This window comes from Medicago sativa, chromosome 8 (genome assembly GCF_051527215.1).
Source record: "Medicago sativa cultivar Bolivia chromosome 8, Bolivia_mono, whole genome shotgun sequence".
NCBI classification, from domain to species: Eukaryota; Viridiplantae; Streptophyta; class Magnoliopsida; order Fabales; family Fabaceae; genus Medicago; species Medicago sativa.
The window spans coordinates 50,376,552-50,395,424 of record NC_140756.1 but is presented as its reverse complement, the minus strand read 5'-3'; the positions used below and the strand labels follow the sequence as shown (position 1 = coordinate 50,395,424).

The 18,873-nt window shown below is 37.8% G+C and overlaps 1 non-coding gene and 1 pseudogene across 1 annotated transcript; both read left to right on the top strand.

Moving 5' to 3' along the window:
* Positions 1-18,185, top strand: part of LOC146899354 (putative inactive poly [ADP-ribose] polymerase SRO1) — a 32,116-nt pseudogene extending 13,931 nt beyond the window's left edge.
* LOC146899355 (small nucleolar RNA R71) lies at positions 3,633-3,739 on the top strand. The gene has a single exon (XR_015024278.1). It is a non-coding gene; the product is annotated as a small nucleolar RNA R71 (small nucleolar RNA).
* Positions 18,186-18,873: the final 688 nt, after the last annotated feature.

The following is an 18,873-nucleotide window of genomic DNA, read 5'->3' as shown; positions in this document are numbered from 1 at the left end:
AGAGAAGAGATAAGGGAAGAGAGGAAGAGGAAAGCTCACAATTTTTCATTGAGGTCCATAAGGAGGACCTTGGAGATGAAGGTGTTGCATCATCATTCGAGCATTTCATTGTTCTCTCGGTCATGCGGTTTCCCCTTAGGACATCATTTCTTAGTCCGGATATTTCAACACATTGCCTTTGTTGCTCGATGCTTATCCTCTCAACCTCGATTTGCATCCATGCCCATCTTTCATTATCATTGAGCCCACCAGGCTTCTTGGTCATGGTGCTCCTTATCATCGTGCAAGTTAGCACCTTCCTCCTCACCTAGATTTTGCTTTTCATGTACCTGGTCATCATCAACATACAACAAATTTTCCTCCACCTCGGTGTTAGTTCGAGATGGGTTAGGAAGTAGAAATAAAATAGGTACATTGAGCTTGAGTGCATATTGCATAGGTGGACGATGCTTAATGAAGTTCATAGAGATGGGTGTCTCTATGTTAAGGCTGTTGCTGCCCTCAATTGGATTTATGCCCTCGTCCTCACTCACTTTATAAACTTCCTAGCAATGAAGGTAATGACACCACCTACCACTATCTCGGCTCTATTATCGGACTTAGCACCTACGGAGGCAAGGTAATCAAGCAAGTAAAAACAAGTATTCACGAGGTTATTACTAAGCATTGCCCAAAGCATGAAGATTTCATCCGTCCTACATGTTCCTACCTCTTTCCTACCCTAAATGGTACAAGCCAAACCCTTTGAAGGTACCTAAGCACGGGTTTGTGAATGTTACTAGCCTTGTTGGAACGTGGAACGTATTGTCTTAAACCGGTAATGCGTTTCCAAAAGCTAGCGGGGTCATAATCTTCCGGCTTTAGAGCTTGATTCCAAGAGTCATGGATGAACCCCGCATTTGTGAAGCCCATTTCGTTGCAAAAATGTTCAAGGGACATCTCGTAATCAATATTCAAAAGCCGAAGGAGACTCTATGATCGAGGTTATCGAAATTCAACCTATCTTCCTTAAATTTAATAGAATTCAAGAACTCATAAGTGAAGTTCTCAAATCCCCTCATAGGTCTAAGCATTTCACCCCATCCTAATCTATTCAACATCCCATACGCATTATCCCTAATCTCTAAGACATTCGAGTATGAGAATCATGGTACCTACAAGGATGTAAAGGTTTAGAGATAAGAGCTTTATACCTATCCTTTTGCATGCTATCTTTGAAGAGGATGCCATGATTCTTTGCTTTGGTGCTTTCTTCTTTGCTTGTGGTCCTCTGAAGAGCTTGCTACTTCCTTTCCACTTCTCCTTGAAGCCATTTACCTTGACCTTGTTTTGACTTTGTGTGGTTTTGGTGAAGGTTAGGGTTTGGAAAGATTTTTGGTGGAAAAGGTTGGTTTAGTTATGGGGTTAAGGTTAAAGTAAGGTTTATGAGTTTAGTTGTGGATATTGATGAAGAATTTGTTGTTTTTGGGTTAGGTTAATGAGGGTTACGAATTTGGGTGATTTTTTGGTTTGGGTGGATGAAAGCAGTTTTTGATTGAAGGGTTATGATTGGAATGATGTTTAGAATTGATTGGGTGAAGAAATTGTGTGATTTGGTGGAGATTTGAGGGAGATATGAAGGTTAGAAGGTTGTTGGTTATGGAGGTTTTAGAGAGAAGTTTGAATGTAGAGAGATGTTTGTGTTGGAGAATGAAGGAAGAAGAAGAATTTTTGTGTATATGGGGTGCGGGAGTCGCGCACGGCCATGCTAGGCCGGGGGCACGTGCCATGCCAACCTTACGGTGTTTTGGGGGATTTTGGGCTGGGCGATCGAGCACGGCCGTGCCATCTGGGAGCACGGGCCGTGCCAAGGTTCTTGACCTAGGGGCTGCAAAATTTTCATCTCTCTTGAATCATACTTGGACAATTACCTACAAAACAACTTAAAACAATGAAAGACAAACAAAATTAAAGCGAGATAAATGCGTAGGTTGTCTCCCACAAAGCGTTCTTTTAGAGTCATTAGCTTGACGGTTAGAAAGTGTCCTTAGAAAGGATCAAAGAGATCATATTGTGTACGCTATGAAGCGTTCTTTCACATCATGATCTTTATTCATGCAACAAGAATAAAGAGCGGGACCTTTCATAAATTTTCAAACTCAAATCCTACCATTTTATCACTCACTTGAAAAATAATCCTACCATTTTTAACATCAACAATAGTTCCCGCGGTAGCGAGGAAAGGTCTTCCTAGGATTATAGGGACATCATCGTCCTCTTCAATGTCAACTACCACAAATCAGCCGGGATGTATATCCCTTCTATCTTAACAGGTATGTCCTCAACAAATCGACTAGTTTTATAGTAGAAAGATCATCTAACTTCAAGACCAACTCGGTAGGTTTCAATTCACCTATCCCTATCCTCTTAAAGAGGAACAATAGCAACAAGCTAACACTAGCTCCTAAGTCGCACAAGGCTTTGTCAATGGTCTCACTCCCAATCATACAAGGGATGGCAAAACTACCGGGGTCTCTAAGTTTTTGAGGTGCCTTCTGAATGATTGCACTACTTTCCCTAGTCAAAGCTATTGTCTCATTATGCTCTATAGTCTTTTTCTTTGAAAAAATTTCCTTTAAAAACTTAGCATATAGAGGCATCCAAGACAAAGCTTCCACAAAGGGAATTTTAATGCAAATCTTCCTAAGTATGTTAACAAATTTATTAAATTGATCCTCCAAGTTAAGCTTAGCAAGTTTTAATGGGGAAGGAGCTTTGGTTTTATCAAGCGGTTTCTCACCTTCTATCACAGTTTTCTCACCTAAAAGCTTAACAATTTCTCCCTCAATGTTTTTAACCTTAGCAATAGTTTCTCCTAACTTACTACCCTCAAAAGAAATAGCATTAACATGGGCATTGGGGTTGGCTTCGGTTTGACCGGGAAAGACCCCGATGTTTGAGAAGAGGTGGCCACTTGTTGGGCCACTTGGGAGATTTAGGTCTCAAGCATTTTAGTGTGGGTAGCAACAGAATCTACTTTGGTATTGAGTTTGGAAAGAGAATAATTCAGGAAATCCGGTTTGGTTTTTGAGCTCTTGAAGCCGTTTAGATTGGTTCATGATATAGTTTTCCATTAAAATTTCCAAATTTGATTTACGAGCGACTTTACGGTTGTTTGCATAGCTAGGTGGTGCTACTTGTCCATAGGAATTTTGAGAGTTTTTATAAACACCATTCCTTGGTTGTATTGAGCATAGTTCATTTGCTCAACACCATTAATAGCACTACCTAGTGGGCAATCAACACCAATATGACCAAATATACCACAGATTTCACAAGAAGGAGATGCGGGAGTGGTTGTGATAGCACTAACATATAGTTTTTCAAATTTTTGGGTTAGTGCATCAACCTTAGCAGCAAGATGATCATAGTTAGAGACTTTGTACATACCTGCCTCTTTTTAAAGGGTGAAGAATTGGTGATGGCTCTCTCATAGGTCCATTTTCTACCGATTCTTAGCCATGTCTTCAATCAAAGCATGTCTTTTGTATAATTCTTGTTCATTAAAGCTCCACCTTGCGTTTGCATCAACCGTCATATTAGTGGTATATGATAAGCCATTATAAAAAGTGTGGACTATGAGCCATTTCTCTAAACCATGGTGAGGACAAAGTCTAAGCATTTCCTTGAAACGCTCCCATGCATCATAAAGAGATTCCCCATCCTTTTGATTGAACCGTGTGATTTGGTCTCTTAGTTTAGAGGGGAAAGAATCGGGCAAGGAATGCTTGCCTCATTTGATCCCATGAAGTGATAGAACCAACTTCTAGAGAATGGAACCAAGCACTAGCTCTATCCCTTAAGGAAAAGAGAAAAAGATGAAGTCTTACGGCTTCTTGTTTCTCTTTCAAGTTTCCAACGATTCTTAGAAAAACGAGAGATGTGTAGATTTGGATCCTCGGCGGGCGATCCGAAAACTGATTTTGCTGCACCAAGTTAAGTAAGGCAGGCTTGATTTCAAAGTTGTTACCCTCAACCGTCGGGAACACAATAATAGCTTGTGGCTCATCCGTAGATGGTGTTGCATACTCTTTGAGAGTGCGTTCAGCCATAGCGGTATTATTTCGTGCGTCTCTCTTTCTCTTATGTAAAAACCTTTCGATCTCGGGAACGAATTCAACAAGACTTCTAGTTTTTCACATAAAAAATTGAGAACCCAAGAAGTTAACGGTAACGAAAGAAGTAGAAATAAAAGAGAAAAAGAAAAAGAAAAATTCTAATCACTAAGAAAAAGTTAATCAAATTAGTTAACTCCCCGGCAACGGCGCCAAAAACTTGATGGGATAAACCGCAAGTGCACGGTTTACCGGTGTAGTAATAAAAAGAGTATCGTTCCGACGGGAGTTGTTCAATTTAACTAACTTTTAGAAGATGATTAGAAGAGAATTCAGTTGAAAAGGTTTGATTTTTAACGGAGGAAAATAATAATAAAAAGAGCCTTGGAATTATTGGTTCATCATAATAACGAATCCTTCACAAACAAACCCTAGACTTCTAACTTTATATTTGATCTACTTTCTAAAGACAAGTTTCTCTTTAGCGTATCAAATCTTCTCTCAAAGTCAGTGAGTGTGTTCCTTTTACCATCAAGCCTATTCTCATGGTTGATTGTTATTAGAATCCTTGAAGAACGAAACTTTATGTGTCTCAAGGTTTTCTAGACTATTCTCGTGTTTCGCAACCCTTGTCTAATTTTACTTGTTCCAATATCAAAGCTCCGCATTCGCTATATGAATTGATATTTGAGATAATGAATTAACAATTACAAAACCCTCCGCGTTCACTTCTTAGTTCGGTAATTGTTAATTCATTATAAAAACGGTGAAATTAGATTAGAAAGTAGACTTATATAAAATTAGGGTTTGTGGTTTGGTTTGATTAGGATTACGTCATTAGACTTATCCAACAATCCCAAGACAAGAAGAGTCTACTCTCTCATGTTCATCGTAGACATAGAGAAGAAGAAGAAAAGCATAAAAGTAAAATAACAAGAAAGTAAAGGAAAAGAAAAGAACTTTTATTAAGAAAGACAATTGTCACTTATTGAATTCCAAGAATAAAAGATGAATGTTAATGATAGATGGCTACTCTATTTATAGTCTTATTGTCGACTTAAAACCTAAGAAACTATTCGGTAGCATGTTCCACAAGAAACCACGGGCTTTTCGGTCAAAACAGGTAGCTTGTACATGAAACAAAAGCAGCAAAAGAGGCCTGGAGGGTGGCACGGCCGTGCCGGTTGGTGGCACCGGCCGTGCCTAGCTTCGACTTTGGGAGATGATATTTTCGTCTTCAATCTTCGTATTTTTCACTCGAATCAGCTGCTAATCATCTTTCTTTTGCTCCAAGACTCAATCTATCAAATATTCATTCATGAAATATAATAATATGCAATTGAAGTAAAATAGTTCAAAAAGGAATTAATATTTAAATAAAATAAACTTAAATCTAAATAAAACGAAACTAAATATTATATAAAAATAACTAATTATTGACTCATCATTTATGCATGGATGACGTGAATGCGGGAAGCATTCTAGGGACACCTTGCGAGAAGAAGTATGTGGTAAGTGTCTAAAGGAAAGCATGGTATCTAGGAAGGACTCATCGGTGTCATAAGTGGGTATATCAAAGAGATATGTGGAACAGAAGTTAACCTTCATACTATTAGAGTGCAAGACGGAGGACTGAATTTTTTGGAACCTTAGGGAAAGTGGATTTGTATAAGGATTCAAAATAAGAAGAGTTTAAGCAACATGTTGTAAAGTAGTTTCCGTCTTGATGACTGTGAAGTCATAATAAAGTTAAGTTAATCGTGGAGTTTTTAATATAGTTTAATTACAAGACTAGACAAAGTAAGTTGATAGATCAGAGTTGCGCAGCAAAGAATCATGTAAGAATGAAGTAACATATTACAAAAAAAAAATAATCTAAGCTTGTGGTATGAAGATATTCATGGATTGTTAGTAAGTAGAGACGAACCAAGCATATAATGAACTCTAATGGGAAAATTTTAAGAAATGAGTTCAAGAATGTATCATACCATGAAATTCGGGAATAAAGGACATCGAATCACTTGCTAGTATGATAATGCGGTTAATCGCTTCGGTGAGCTCAAAGGACTATAAGTACCAATTAGTTAGAAGAGAGTTATGTTTGAGGCGACATATATGAGCATTGTAACTAGAGGATTTTGTTTTAGACTTGAAGAACCACCCAAGAGTATCAAGTATAGCAACAAGTATACGAGTAGGAAGGTAGTACCCAAAATAGGGTTGAGGATACCCGAACGTAACTTAGTCGCGAAGTTTGGTGAGTTAAAACTCGGTTATCATGATTGATGTAAAGTTACTAGGATTCTAGTAAAGAAAAAGGAATTCCTAACTTATGAGAGACGCGTTGTGGTCAATAAGTTAAGACGGTGCGTACGAGAATTTATGATTTATCCGAACCCTCGAGAATTATGCAATAGAAGTGGAGACGAGGTGCCTAAGATTATTAAAGTAGTATACCTCGATTTAGGTAGAACGAAATAGATAGTAGAAGTTGTGTTCATATTGGTGACACGGAAGTCGGAGATTTGAAATCGGTGATATCATCGAAGTGCGGTAACATATGGATGAGCAAGAATAATTAAAGGAAATAAAAATGGAATAATGTCTTCGGAAAGGGATTATGTAGAAAACGAGAGAAAACTTGTAAAATTCAAAAGAAGTAATTTGATTATGAGCAATCTTAAGGTGGTTTTCCATGAGGTATGCAAATAGTGAGTTTAACGAAGTAAGTTGGATGTGTTGATTCAATTGGTTGTAACTTCATCTGTTTAAGATTATGTAATACATTCCACGTCTCTAAGTTACGGAAGTTAAAATCAATGGAATTGGGAATCACTGTGTTCGAATCGCTATTAACCTATCGGTTCAAGCCATTTTGGTATTGATGGTTATGTTGTCGAGATCCTTTTGTAGCAATGAAACTCCAATATTTAAGTCGGACATACATAATGAGTTAATGGTAAACGTATGTTGGAAAATAAGATTCAAAGTGTCGAGAAACTATCGAGTGCTCATTCTTAGGTGAAGTTCTAAATTTCGAAAACGAAATTTCTTTTAAGGGGTAGAGTGTAACATTATGCTAAATTCTCATACAATGTAGAATCGGTCGGACGCGTCTAGGAAAGAATATTTGCAAAGGACTCGATTAAAGCGGGGAATATTTAACCTTTGCAGTGTCGATTAAACACACACGTTCGATTATCGGTGTCAACTTTAGTGTGTCTTAGCAAGACTTTTGATGAAAAGGGCATTCTAGTAATTTTGTTTGGAGACTATATATAGAACCATGACCCTTTTTACCTTCATTTCATCACATCATTCCTCTCTCTAAGCTGATTTTCTTCCCATTCTTTCACTAGCTAACTCTCGGTTCCCTCCCTTTCTCACCATATTCATCAAATTCTCAATCTTATCTCAAGTCTAAACCCACATGCAATCTTACAAACATGATCTTTGAATAAATTTGAGTTGGCATCAAGTTTAACCCCTCTTTTCCTCCACCACTTGACCGAGCCTCATTCCTATCCCCCATTTGAGAAGTTTTCAAGATTTTATTATTACAAATGCTTGCATGCATGTGTTTGATGATGATTAATGTCTTAAATGGTTATTAGAAGCAAGGAATTAAAGAAGATAGGAACTGGAGTAATGGGTACATGATTTTGGAACTCAATTTGAGGTTTGAGAATTTTGTATAGAGAAGCTAAATTTTATCTTAGCATTGTTTATGTTTGCCGGGTGTTAAATTTGTGTGACATTTTGGCTTGTATCTTGCTCTATGTAACCTAGAGGTGAATAATTGCTGAAGTTTAAGATTCTACATTCAATTTCCTTAAATTCAGATATAAACTTTGTGTGATTCGGGTTAGAAACGAATTCGGAAAACACAATTAAAGTTTGGTAAATTCTGCTGAAAAAATGCTTACGGGTTTTGTCATGATGTTTGGGTAATGAGCCGAAGTGGGAGATTAATGAGGATTTTGTCGTGCTAGGGTGCTAGAGTCAAGATTTTGACAAGGGGCCAGAAGATATGGTTTTTGTTTGGCTTGGAATGGAGCTTTTCAAAGATATCGAAAGTTCGGTGAGTTCCTATAGTTAGTTCTCACCTTTGGGGATATGTGTGTGTATGTGAGAAAATAATAATGTTAAAGTTGTTCTAATTGAAAGTAGTTGTCCATTTTGTGTTATGCATATTAATTATGCCTATACTACTTTACATACTGAAATGTAGCATAAATATGCCTTCGGAATTGTGGTATACTTTTGGGTACTTGGGTATGTTCAATTTTGAATTAAAACAAGTTTTTACGAGTTTTCTTTGTCTTGTCATGCTCGTCGAGGCGAGCCGGTGAACCCCAAAGTGAGCAAGACAATTTTGCTACTGGTAAGCCTCACCATGGCGAGGTGATGGCTCGCCGGGTGAGCTTCTAAGCCCGGTTACGGGTTGAAGGCTACGTTAGGCGAGATGATGCCCGCCGTGCAAGGTGTCCTATACAACGGTGTTTCTCAAATAAATAGTTCATACCCATGGACTTAGCTACAATTCCGTAAAGAATATCCTTTTAAAATAAAAGTAAAGTATGTTTGGGCATAAATTATCTTTGCATAACACATGAGAGATTTAATTTATATTGATGAAAATGTTTCGGTAGGATTCTAACCCTTAGAAATGGGAACTTAGTAGAGACTCAACTTAGATAGTTGAGAATAGACATGCTCAAATAGCATTCGGTGGCATATCGTATATATGCAAATAACGCATTAAACATGCATACGGTAAAGGAAATCTAGCCTCGTATATATGCAAATAACCGAGATTCTCCCCGCAAAGGAAATCTACACAACGATTATAGTTAGAGGAGTTCGGTGACTAGCCTCGATAGGAATTTTCATCGGATTATAGTGGGATGGTGACCGGGTTTACTCCCTTCGAGATCCATTACGTAAAATGAACTCAAATAATAATGTTTGTTCAATGCTAATTTCTAACGGTTATGTGAATAGTTTATGAATTATGACATGTATATGCATATGTATCGGAACAAGTTTATAATAGCACACATATGATTATCCTAGTCTACCCCCCGATCGTCCGGTTTACGGGAATATGTTTGATAGTTCGGATAACGATCGGTATCCCATGATCGTTTAGGTATGAAAAGCACACACGCACGTATAAACCCAAACGGGTTGAGTTTAGTCGAGATGGCGATCGTAGGTTTCCCTTGAGATTGCCTACCACCTAGGATAGGTGGAACTCACCGAGACATCATGTCTCACCCCAATCTTTTTATTATTATTTCAGATTAGTAGGTTGCTTGTATCAAAAGGAGGCGGATATGTGGTCGAATGGATTATCGTCAAGAGCTCGTCTCGTACTTGGATGAAGATATTCTATGTTTTCAAATACTTATCGGATATATGTATTTGGCAATTGATATTTTAATAAGATGTACGAACTTATATTGATGTATATATTCATTTGGTCAAAATTATGTTGTAATTTTAATGTATCCGGTACTAAGTTAACGCACATGCTAAATATTCTAGATAAATTTAGTATGGGTGTTACATAATGTTTCTCACTAAAACACTAAAAATAATCTTCCAAGTGAAATCACTAATTTATTCTCACTAGCCAAAAGACTAATATACCCTTAGCCTATAAAATGACTAAAATACCCTTCTAGGCCAAAAATCCACTAAGTCCCACACAAATACACACAAAGACAATTAAGCACGTAAGAATACATGTCAACACATACAAATAATAATTAAAAATAATTCTAGCAAAAATCGGGTTGTTACGAGTGACACCTCTCGCAACATCTCTTTCATAACTCTATATAAAGGAATGAAGACTTGAAGACACTATGCGACTCTACAACATTATAACTCGTGCCAAAACTTCTGCTGAAATTATTGTGCGTCAAACACTTAGAATTTCTTATCAACTTTCATATCTTAGAAATTCTTAAGTCTTAGTACGAATTGTTTTGTATTACGAACACCATTAATTGTATATCAAGTGTTCAACCAAACTTATACTTTGTAATTTATTTGTTTAGGAAGTCACTTGCTTTTGTGCTTCGAGCATAGGAAATCTCTTCCGTGTGTGCTTCGAGTATTTGAAATCTCTTGCTTGTGTGCTTCGAGCAATTGTAATTTTGTGTGATTATAGTGAAAAATCTCCTTGGAAGTGCAAGGGGGACTGGACTACTTACGGATTGTGGAAGGAACCAGGATAATTGCTTGTGTCTCTTTCTTCTCTCTCTTTATCTCTTTCATATCCGCCGCACAAAACTACGAACTCTATCTCGACTCTGGACTTAGTTTAAAAGAAGAAAAAGCTAACACAATTCAACCTTCCCCCTTCTTGTGTTTTTCTCACCTTCGGTTTAAAAGAAGAAAAAGCTAACACAATTCAACCTTCCCCCTTCTTGTGTTTTTCTCACCTTCAGGACCCATGCCAAACAAAAAAGTGTTCAAAAGCCTTGATGGCAAGGTGTTCGGCAGCGAGGTTACGTTGTGAATACGTTGTGAATCGGAAATAATGGTACAAGTGTGAAGATGAAAAAGCTTTCACTTGAGGAGTGGGCATGATGAATTGATGGACTCACATTTGAGGAAGAGATTGTTTTATGTCAAATGTGAGTTGGAAGTCCCACATTGTTTTAAAAAATGGAGGTTGAACACTTTATAAGCGAGGGAACCCATGAACCTAATTCTTTAAGATTTTGGATTAAAGTGTGATATCCATCTCACTTGTTTGGTTGCTCTCGGACCAATGTATGGATGATCTCCAAGACTCCCCGTTGTGATCTAAGAAAAATATTTAGAGAGCTTTAAAACGAAATTTTGAATATTAATACCGCAACTTATTTAACATTTTTATTCGATAATCATCCATGCGGGGTTTCAAGCGAGTTTTTAAAGGTTAAGATGCGTGAATCAAACCAATAAACCACGCGAGAAACTGCCATAAAGAAAGTTAGACACTACTAGTACAAACAAAATAAAATCAGTCTAACTCGAAGAGTTTGATCTAGTTATTAAAAGATCAACCTTAGACTCGGATGTTCCGAGTTAGAACTCGATCGTGCTTTTGAGTGGAATAAGTGTAAATCAATTTGTAAGTTCTTTGGGTTAGAAGATTTACACTACCTTGAATTGAACATTCACAAAATATTCTCCGTCACAACTTTTGTGTGGAATCGAACTAAGGTTCTCTTGAACAATTCATTTTTGTAGAGTTTGTTAACCACTTGAGTTCAATTGGTTGACTACTTTAGATTTCTATTTTTAAGTCAATTCATGTTATACTTTACATTTTTTAATGGACATTTATAAATATGTTTTGAATATTACAATAATCTCTCCAAAAAAAAAAAAGATTTTTTTAACAAATATGAAATAAATACGAATTTTGACGCGCTAAAAACTTAAACATTATATTTAATTCATCTACTGTTAAAAAAAATTTAAAATTTAAAGTGAAATTTTTATAATGCATCAAATTTTGAAATAATAAACGTGAGTCTATTTAAAAAGCATAGACGGAAAGTCGTAATAGAAATTGATGAAAAATTTTAGATCGACTAAAAATAAAATTTGATATATGTCCAGGGAAACAAAAACTTTTTTAAGCGTAAAAAAAAAATTAGTTCAACAAGACTTTAATTAATTTAAATTTTCTGTTAGAGTGGAATAGAAGGAAAGAAAAAAGAGAGCGGCTTTGTTACATTCTTAGGTAGCCGTCAACAACCACGTCCACCACCGAAGCATCATCTCGGCCCGCCGTCGGCCACCGTAACAACACCACCGGTATGTCGTGTCGTCTCTTGAATTTCCCTTTTCTCATTTTTCTCCCTCTCTAAAACCGAAACCATTCACTTCAACAAATTCAGGATTTCATCTTCCACTGCATTGGCACTCTCTTCCTCGAAACCCTATTCACAAAACCCTTAAAAATCTCATGTTTTGACCACTAACACCTTCAAAATCCTCAAAAAACTTTACCTTTATCGAAACAACCATTCACTTGCTCTCTCTTACTTCACTCAACTCAAAAACAAAGATGGTTTTTTCACACAATATTCAAACCTATGCTTCCATCATTAGAATACTATGTTACTATAATTTAGATAGAAAGTTGGATTCTCTTTTCCGTGATATAATAATTTCTCATTCTAAGTAAAACCCATCATTTGAAATACATGACTTGTTTGAGAAGCTATTAGAGGGTGTTGATATTGTTGAGAAAAAAACATTACTTGGCTATACTTAGAGCATTTGACGTGTTTGCTAAAGCTTGTGTTAGTCTTAACATGTTTGATGAAGCATTTGATTTCTTGTTTCATTTTCAAGTTACTAGGTTTGAAATTGGAAAAATGGGACTTGTAATACTCTCTGGCGATTAGATTACCGTTCATTCACCATCTTTATGACATCACCAACCCTTTCCACCGCCATGCCTAATCCACACCTTTTTCCTCCAAACCTTTTTCAATACCTTGGAAATGTCTAGTAGAAGACGATTCCACAAAGATCGCTCCGAATCCAAACAAAAAAACCAACCCATCATCCAACAAACTTTTGCGCAAGTTTTGTCTAACATCCGCGATATACCGGATAGTCGGCTTCCTAAACCTACTCACAAAGGAGACAAGTTCTCAATCCCGATTCCCGATGATGAATATGATCTAGGATTGGACGAGATGCAAAAACAACCTCCACGCGTGCATCATCCGGCCAAAGGGAACTACGCCGTTAACGTGTGTTGCCTTGAGGGAGAAGCTAAAACCAATATGGAAAGGTACGGGACCTTAGGGCGTAACATCAATTGGTAAGGGTTTTTATGAATTTGTTTTCTCTTCGATAGAAGATGCTAGAAGGGTTAGATCGGTTAGCTCTTGGATGTTGAACCCCGGTTATTTAAAATTTTTCCCTGGACCGGTGATTTTAGCCCTAGCTTACAATCCAACACTTCGCGCATGTTTGGTTGAAGATTCATGGTCTAGCTCAAGAGTACTTGGAGAAAGAAAATTATATTTTCAATTGCAAGCGGTATGGGAACACCAATTTGTGTGGATTCGGTCACAAGTAAACCAGCCATTGAAAGAACCTTTGGGCACTTTGGTTGACCTTGATTTAACAAAGGAATTAAAGTATGAGGTGTTGGTCGAAAGAAAGGGTTACACTTTCTTTGTTGAGTTCGAATATGAAAATTTACCGAGTTTTGTGACTATTGCAAACTGGTTGGCCATAATATTCACGTGTGCGTAAAAGCAAATAAGCCGGATGTAGGTTTAAAGAACAAAGGTCCGGTGAATGCGGAGGATAAAATCAAAAGGAAAGATACGGCGCAGAGACCGTTTGGTGATCAAGCTCAACGTAAAAAATGGATTCATAGAGATACCAATGTACCAAAACCCTAAGAATACAAAGGTGAATAGATTTGTTTGCTTTAGAAAATGAAGATGAAGAAGCGAGGAAACCCTCAAACTTTTCTTCTTGTAGATAACACTAGAAATAGTGCTGAAAATTTAGAGGTCACTCTAAGAGCTTCACCTCGCAAACAAGTGATAGCGAGGGGACATGTGGGAGATAACAATAACGAGATTCATACCGAGAATGCTCACCGATATTAAGTCGAAATGGATGAAGATAGCTCACAGGCATACGAGTTTGTGGATGCCACTCGAGATTGGAAATAGAGAGCCATAGTTCAAGTCATGAAGAACCGTAAAGAATACAAAATGATATGCAGTTCTTGAATCAATCTGGGAAAACCTTACGAGAGACAAATGTGGAAATCGCATTAGAGCTCAACAAGCAGCCCTTAACCAAGCTCTAGCTGAAGAAGTAGATATTGATGACCAAATCAATCTGGAGGTTCAAAATAATATTAATAGTTCAGGTTTCCAAAGCTGTATCCAGGAAATCTCCTAAGAAGAAATCACATAAAGCTACATCCAAGAAAGCTAGTGCATCATACCTTACTAGATCCAAGGTCCCAAATAGACATTTCAAATGAAGTGTCTATCTTGGAACATCGTAGGGATAGCTAACTCCCCATCAAGGTTAGCTCTCAAAAACCTTATAATTAACCATAAACCTAGCTTCATCTTTATTGCTAAACCTTGGATGCACTTTGACCATTTCCCTAGAAACCGGTTTCACGTACTACATTACAAACCTTTTGCCTTCAATAATAGACAAGATAACATACCTAATCTTTGGTGTTTCGTTTAACTCACCTTAACCCTAGCATTATAGCCTCGATAGCCAATATGTAACTTTCTCTTTTGTGGATAATGACCATCATTTTTGCCTTTACGCCATTTATGCTTCCACCAATCACATCATCGAAGACAATTATGGAACAACTTACAAAACCTCGCAATCACAATCAAGCCCGCCTTGTGTGCTATAGGTGACTTTAACTCCATCTTAGGCGCTCATGAACATATAGGGACCACTCCTCCTGCTAGAACCTCAATCAATGACTTTTTTAACCGGTCCGACTCCAATAATTTCATTCATTTACCCACTAGAGGCATTCAATTCACCTGGTGCAATAGAAGAAGTGGAAATAGAATGACCGAAAGAAGACTGGACGGGGTGATACGTAATCAAGGCCGGATGGATGTTTGTAGTTCCCCGAATGTTTCAACCTTGGTGAACCACAAATCGGATCATTTCCCTTTATTACTTGAGTTTGATACATCCTCTAATAGATTCATATCTCATTTCAAATTCATGCAAATGTGGATTAATCATGATGATTGTAAAAGAGTAATTTAGGAAGCTTGGAATATGAAAGTTCTTGGCTGCCCTATGTTTGTCCTCTCTCGAAGCTTAAAGTTTTGAAGCGAAATTGAAAATACCGGAATAAAACTACCTTTGGTAATGTACACCAACCGGTTAGAGATGCCGAAAACAATCGTACGCTATACAATCCGACATTGATTTGCCGGGTTACAATGATTCAAGGTCGAACCAACTCAAAGTCGCTCGCATTCATATGGAAAACACCGAATATAGAAGAAGATTACCGGAGGGAAAAAGCAAAAAATCAATTGGCATTCGATGGAGATAGGAATACAAAATACTTTCACAGACTTACCAAAATCAAAAACACATCCAAAATTAAAACCGGCCTCATGAGTGGTGATAACATGATCTACGACCCAGAGGAGATTTCAAGTCACATAACAAATTATTTTCATAATATTTTTGCTACTAACAATGTTGTGCGGGACTTGCAGGTGGATAATGCGTTGGAAGATACAATTCCTAATCTCATCTCTAATGAAGTTAACACTCGCTAACTAGGATTCCATCACCAGAGGAGATTCATGTTGTTGTGCAAGCTATGAACAAAGAAGGAGCTCCAAGCCCCGATGGCTTTGGTGCTTGTTTTTTCCGGACATGCGGGACATAGTGAAATGCGATGTCATCAATGCGATCCTGCAGAATTTTTACCAAGGATTGGATTCTCCCCAATTTTAATGCAAACACTATCATCTTGATTCCCAAGGTCCCCGATGCCGGCGGTGTGGGGCAATACCGTCCAATAGCTCTAGCCAACTTCAAATTTAAAATCATATCTAAGATTACGGCGGATAGATTAGCTCCCATCATGAACAACATTATCTCCCACTGAGCAAAGAGGTTTTATCAAGAGAAGAAACATTAAAGATGGCATTTGTATTACTTCGAAGCTATTAACCATCTTCATCGTAGATCTTTTGCGGGGAACCTAGCCTTCAAAGTGGATATCTCTAAAGCATTTGATACTCTGGAATGGGACTTTTCGTTAAAAGTTCTAAGCAAATTTGGTTTCAATGACAAATTTTGTTCTTGGATTCGCACCATCCTCAATTCGGCATCCCTCTCTATATCCGTCAATGGCAAGCAAAACGGTTACTTTAAATGCAAGAGGGGAGTTAGACGGGGTGACCCCCTATCACCTCTTCTCTTTTGCATTGCGAAGATGTGTTAAGCGAAACATCATGAAGCTTGTTCGGCAAGGAAAAATTGAGCTCATTAAAGGTACCGGATCGGTTCGGATTCCCTCCCACTCCCTTTACGAAGATGACATAATGATTTTTTGTAAAGGGAAGGTATCATCTATCCGGACACTCATGCAACCGTTTACTTCTTACGCTTTGGCATCTGGTCAAGTCATCAACCCTTCCAAATCCATAGTTTTCTACGGCTCAATTTCCATGGCTCGAATCAACCAAATAAGCTGAATTGATTGGTTTTAACAAGGGCACACTGCCATTTGTTTACCTCGGAGTGCCTATCTTCAAAGGTAAACCAAAAAGATCTCATTTGCAGCCCATTGCGGACAACATAAAATCCAAACTCTCCTCTTGGAAAGCCTCTTTGCTTAGCATTGCCGGTAGAGTCACGCTAGTGAAAAGTGTTATTCAAGCTATGTTGGTTCATTCAATCTCTCGTGTACTCCCGGCCCACCAAACTTATTACGGAAATTGAAACTTGGACTAGGAACTTTATATGGAGTGGAGATATTTCTAAGAGGAAGCTTGTCCTTGTCTCTGGAAAAATCTTTGTAAACCTTTGTCGAAGGTGGCTTAGGCATCAGGTCTCTCACTCTTCTTAATGAATCAACAAATTTAAAGCTTTCTTTGGGAACTTTTAACCTCTCATGAAGACTGGCAATATTGATCGAAGCAAGGTTCGAGGGGTAGGAGAGTGATCTTACATCACATCTTTTCTTCTATATGGAGTAGTATTAAGATGGAAGTGGATTCAATCTTTGATAATACTAGTTGGCGATTGGTACCGGAAACAATGTTAATTTACATTTGGACAAATGGTGTGGTCCTCCTTTAGCTTCCCAACCGAACATCCCGGTTAACTTTGCTCCCTAACCTAACTGCTCGTGTTAGTGATTTCATAGTAAACTTGCGAGTGGAACATTCCCCTCTCTGTGCCAAACACTTTTCCTTAGGTGAAACTTACGGTTGAACAAATAATCATCCCTTTTGAAGCTCATGATGACAAATTGATGCGGGAGAACACCGCAAATGGAAACCTTTCGGCTAAGGATGCTTTTGAGTTCAAATATGGTACCGGCCAAAACATCGAGTTTGGGCAAAGAAGGTGTGGAGTCACGACATCCCTCCATCAAAGTCCCCGATGGTGTGGAGATTGTTGCACAATAGAATGCCTACAGATGAGAATTTGATGTCAAGAGGTATCCACTCTCCCTCAATGTGTTCTTCTTGCAATCTTCACGGTGAAACTTCTTTCCATCTTTTTTCGAATGCTCTTTTGCAATGCATCTGCCGGAGCTGGTTATTTTCTATTCTCAATACCTCAATTCGGTTCAACTCGTCTTTGGATATCCGGTCCCTTCTAGACGAAGCTGGTCCCCACAATGTAACTTGGTTATAAAAGCCTCGCATTATCAACCTCATTAATATAATATGGCATAGAAGAAATATCATCAAATTCCAAGACAAATTCATGCACTAGAAGTCGGCCATTTCAAATATCATTGCTCAAACTTCTCTTGCCGGAAACAATTCAAAAGAAACAACTAGAGGGGATATTTTAGAATTTAGTATCTTAAAGGCTTTCAAAGTCAACATCGGACCCCCTAGAGCGCCTACAATCAAAGAAGTCATATGGTTTCCTCCTTTCTCTTCTTGGATAAAGGTGAACACCGATGGTGCTTCCACCAAAAATCCGAACAATGCTTCTAGAGGAGGAATCTTCGGGAATTCGGATAGCATCTGTGTTGGTTGTTTCACGCAATACCCGGGAGCTCAATCGCTTCCGTATGCTGAGTTGGTGGCTGCAATGACAGCAATAGAGATTGCTCACATCGGAGGATTTCGTAATGTATGGCCGGAGTCGGACTCTCAACCGGTCATTTTGGCTTTCAAAACAAACTCTACAATTCCTTGGAGACTTAGAAATAGATGGCGGAACTGTCTTGTAAAGGCGAGAAATATTAGATTTGTTGTGTCTCACATTTATAGGGAAGGCAATGCTTGTGCGGACAGATTAGCTAACCTTGGCCTTTCTTTAGGTTCTCTGGATTTATTCTAGTCCGATAGTGTCCCCGATTTCATTAGGGGAGAGTACACTAGGAATAGGTTGGGAATGCCCAACTTTAGATTCAACACCTTTTGAAGAGGTTTTGGCATAGTCCCCCTTTTCTTTCTTGTACTCTTTTTTGGTTTTTCTAATGAATTGATGCACTTTGCATCTTGTTTTAAAAAAATAAAAAAATACTAGGTTTGAAATTCTTCCAAGTATTTTTGCTTGTAACTTTCTTATTAACTGTTTAGTTGAACGTGATAAAGTGAAAATGGCTTTGGAGGTTTATAAAGAAATCAAGAGGGTTGGTTTGTGTCCTAATCATCACACTTATGCTATTGTTATCAAGGGTTTATGCAAGAATAGTGATGATTTGAAACACATGTTATCAGTTATGTGTGATTGATGAAATGGAGGAAGATGGTGTGACTCCGAATTCGCATTGTTATGTGGCTTATATCTGATGTTTATTTAGAAATGATCTTGATAGTGAGGCCATTGACCTATTGATTTATATGGGCAGTCAAGGTGTGAAGCCGAACTCTACTACACATAAGATAAACATTGAAGACAAGTTTTAAAAAAAACACGTGTTAAGAAAGGTTATTGGAGTAATTAATGTCAACTTTTCATATTTTAAGATACATTGATAACATTAATAAGAATATAACTGAAAAAAGAGTAATAATTGTATCTA